We start from the raw sequence: 4403 nt of genomic DNA on the forward strand, positions 1-4403 counted from the left end.
CACCAAAAGAATGACTTCAGTGCCAGCAAACAAATGATCCAGAAAAACCTGAACCATGCAAGCTTGGAAGGAAATGGTCTTTCTCTCAGAAAGCAGGTCTGTGATCATTTTGGCAGTGGAATAGACAGCAACTAAGTAAAGAGAAGCATGTCCAACATACCAGACTTTTCAAGTATTGCAAGGCCAGTTTTATCATGCAGGGTGGAAGAAATTATTCTGTTGGTAAGATTAGCTCAAGTAGACTTTGGAAATTCAAATTATTTCCATGTTTTCATCTCAATACCAGGGTTATTACTCTTTCCTAATGTGGTATTGAGGATAAAGCTCTTGCCCAATGACGTAAACCCCAATAATATTTGTAGGAAACTTACAACAAATTTATAGGAATTATATCAGTTTGGATAAAAAGAGACTGTTTAAAATGAAATGAAAAAAGAACTTTGGATTTCCAAACTTCTACAGATATGAAGCAGGTTGAGAAAACTACTAACCTACAATCAAGAGCATATTTTATAGAGAAGAATGGATAGCTCAGAAAATAGAACTGTGAGCCCAAATTGAAGAAAAAAGTCATGAAAATCACTTTCAATAAACAAGGAACTGAAAGAAGTCATGCCTAGATGGGTTTTGGAACTGTGGAATTCACCCTGTTTTCCTTCATTCTGAAGGTAAGTATGTGCAGGAGTTATCTCATGCCCGTGACACCATCCTGCATCAGTAGAGTGGGAATGAAGAGGCAGGTAACTTGTCTCTCCAGTTCACAGGTCTTCCAATTGAAAGGACTAATATTCAGGGAACTGTGTTCAAAGAACCACACCAGAGGAGCCTCATCCATAGGGGGTCTTGATTTAGATGATGAGGTCCTGGAACTGGAATTGGAGCCTGATATGAAAATGAGACATGAAAAAGGGGACTGGAGAAAAGAGAGGTGATTGTATGTGGAAACAACCTAAATGCCCACCAACCCAGGAATGGATTGACAAGTTGTGGTATATGTATACCATGGAATACTATTCAGCCACTAAGAAGGATGGAGACTTTACATCTTTTATATTAACCTGGATGGAGTTAGAACATATTCTTCTTAGTAAAGCATCACAAGAATGGAGACGCAAGAACCCAATGTAGTCTATTCTTACATGAAGGCAGTAGATGAGCTAATACAGTGGGGGTAGAGGAATGAGCAAGTAGGGGGAGGTTAGGCAGGAGGGGGATGGGGGGTCATGGTGTATGCCACGCCTCTTGGGGGCAAGAAACAGTTATAAGAGGGACTTTATCTAACAAATGCAATTAGTGTAATCTAATTCTTTGTACCTTCAGTTAATCCCAAACAATAAAAAAATAGTAAAAAAGAAGAATATATGTAAAAAAAAAAAGGTGATTATATTATGCTTATGGGAAAATGTATGTTTTTGTGACTGGGGGAAGACTGTGGCAATATAATGTCTTTTTTTTTTTGAGAAAAGAATTTCACTCTGTCACTTTCAGTAGAGTGCCATGGCATCAGAGCTCACTAAAACCTCATACTCTTATTTCAAGTGATCCCTTTGTTCCTCTTTTCAAGTGATCCTCTTGACTCAACCTCCTGAGTAGCTGGGACTACAGGTGCCCACCCCAATGCTATTTTTAGAGACAAGGTCTTGCTCTTGCGCAGGCTGGTCTTGAACTCCTGAGTTCAAGCAATCCACCAGCCTTGGCCTTCCAGAGTGCTAGGATTGATTACAGGTATGAGCCCAGCCAGCTATATAATATCTTGTTGTATATGTTCTGGAATATTGCCATTTCCTTATCAAGAGGTAGGGTCTACCATCTCTGCCTGAACCTGGTAAGAACTTTATGACTGTCTTGACTAATGGAATATGGCAGAAATGATTCTATGTAACTTCTAAGGTTATGTAAAAAAAAAAAAAATAAAACACTTCTGCTTGGCTCACTCTCTTGGGACACATGCTTTTGTGTCATGTCAAAAACCCTGAAGCCACGATGCTTGAGAGATCACATGGAAAAACCACATAGAAATGGGGGCAGATACTCAAGGAGGACCAGTTATTTTAGCTACTGCTGCCCCACTGCTCAAGACTTTCAAACCTATGTACCAGACATGTGAACAAAGAAACTATTTAGCTGACTTCAGCAATAGTATATTTCTGACTGCAATCTCATGAGATACCATGAGCCAGAAGTGCCTAAAAGAGTTGTTCCCAAATTTAAGACCCACAGAAAGTATCTGATATAATGAGAAATTTATTGTTGGTGTTTTATGCCACTAAATGTTTGGGTAATTTGTTACATAGCAACAGTATATAGAGACCACAATAGTGGTCAATACTGTGGTGGTGCTGGCTCATAAATTGACTAATGAAAGAAATAAGCTGGAAAATAGAATAATTGATATAAAGATATATATGAAAGGGTAGTATTATAGAATAGTGGACAAGTGACTGATTATTCAATAAGTGTGCTGGGAAAATTTAGTTAATTTCATGAAAAAAAAAACATACTGTATTTCCACCTGATCTGAATGTTCAAATTCTATATTCATTAAAGAAGTTATTGTAATAAAGCAAAACTTTAAAATTCTATACAGAGAAAGTGATCTCTATATAGAACTCAGGGTAGGAAAGGATTTTGAGAAATGTGTAGAGGACTTTCTTCCTCCCAGATTCCTCCTCTCTGCCTCTTTGCTTGGGTGGTGAATACCTGACTGTGTTTTCTCCAGTATCTAGATGTCAGATTCTCCAATTCCAGTAATTGTGAAGTTTCTACTTTCCTATATTAGATTCTTTTTTCATTAATACATCTAGAGACCATTTTATTTCCTTCACAAGATTAAATAAAATTCCATGGCTGTTTTTTATTCAACCTATTCAATTTATTGAATTGTTAGAGGGATTGATATTATTATTATATATACTAAGTAAATCTATTCTAACTTGACAAAGGGATTATACGATTTGAAGAGAAACCAGAGTATGACAAAGGGATTATAAAGATCAACTTTTTGATTTTGGATATATGTTGTGGGTTGACAAGAGCCTTTAAAAATTATCTTTATATGGGCAGCGCCTGTGGCTCAGTGAATAGGGTGCCGGCCCCATATACCCAGGGTGGTGGGTTTAAACCTTCCCTGGCTAAACTGCAACAAAAAAATAGCCAGGCATTGTGGCCTATGCCTGTAGTTTCAGCTGCTTGGGAGGCTGACACAAGAGAATCACCTAAACCCAAGAGCTGGAAGTTGCTGTGAACTGTGACGCCACAGCACTCTACTGAGAGTGACGAAGTAAGACTCTGTATCTAAAAAAAAAAAAAAAAAAAAACTTTATAATGAAATATTAACAATTGTAAATAGAGAATATACTTTTAATTTATCACTTAAAACAATGAGAACATACAGTTTACAGATAATCAGAAAGGCATTCAGTGTGTAAAATGAAACAATCTGTTCTCAAAATGTTTAGTATTCATAGTGTTTTTTTTTTATGTATACCCAGAAAGTTTAATTTAAGGTAAGCAGATTCTGGGGACACTATTCTAATATGAGTGAGAAATATATATTTCAGCTACTGGAGGGGGCTAATTGATCTAAATAGGTAGAGTGGCATTGAGTACTTTTCTGTCCAAAAATTGATCAGAACATACAAAATCAACCAAATTCTACCTCTATACTGTTATGCCATAACAGTATAGAGTTAACAAAGTTTATTCTTATGAATTTATCCTGTGTGAACATATGCCATTAAACTTTAATTCAATTAATTTGACCAAATTAATTTCTACTGTTAGATTAACATTTTTAATAATGTAAATTTGTAAGTTTAAAATACGATCTCATTGACTAAAGTGAACAGGTTTTGGTAGATTATATTTTTATGTGCCAGAGATGTTCCATAGCCCACAAATAAGAATAGATTTTTAATGTTCTCACTCCGAAATCTGTTAAGTTGGTGAAGTGATGAATGTGTTAATTGACTTGATTAAATCTTTCTATAAGGTATACATAGATCAAACCATCACACTGCACCTACAAATATTAAATAAATAATTATTATGTGTCAATTAAAAATAAATAAAAATATGATTTTAAATATTAAAAGAATAATAACTTCCCACCCAATGGGTTCATTGAACTTGCACACTTCTAGGTAAAGGGCATACCTAGAACTTTGACTTAAAATACGTAAAAGCAAACTATGTAAGTAAATCATCTGTACCCCATAATGTTCTGAAATATAAAAAAATACTTGAAATAAAACTAGAAATTGTTGTTCACCAAAGAATCTTAACACTGTATGGTTACTTAAATAGGATTTAGATATTGATTGAACCTATGGAATTCACTTGGTCTGTAAGGAGTAGAACATATTCCATCTTGATAAATATTAACTCATATGGCTATTTCAGAA

The 4403-nt window shown here is 35.3% G+C and overlaps 1 protein-coding gene across 1 annotated transcript in view; it reads right to left on the reverse strand.

Annotated features, from left to right (window-relative positions):
- The window catches only part of LOC100944592 (olfactory receptor 140-like), a 13511-nt gene that overhangs the window by 8089 nt on the left and 1019 nt on the right, over positions 1-4403 (reverse strand). The gene's annotated exons all lie outside the window — the stretch shown is intronic.

Source organism: Otolemur garnettii, unplaced genomic scaffold (genome assembly GCF_000181295.1).
Source record: "Otolemur garnettii isolate 467f Iridium unplaced genomic scaffold, OtoGar3 scaffold00247, whole genome shotgun sequence".
Taxonomy (NCBI): Eukaryota; Metazoa; Chordata; class Mammalia; order Primates; family Galagidae; genus Otolemur; species Otolemur garnettii.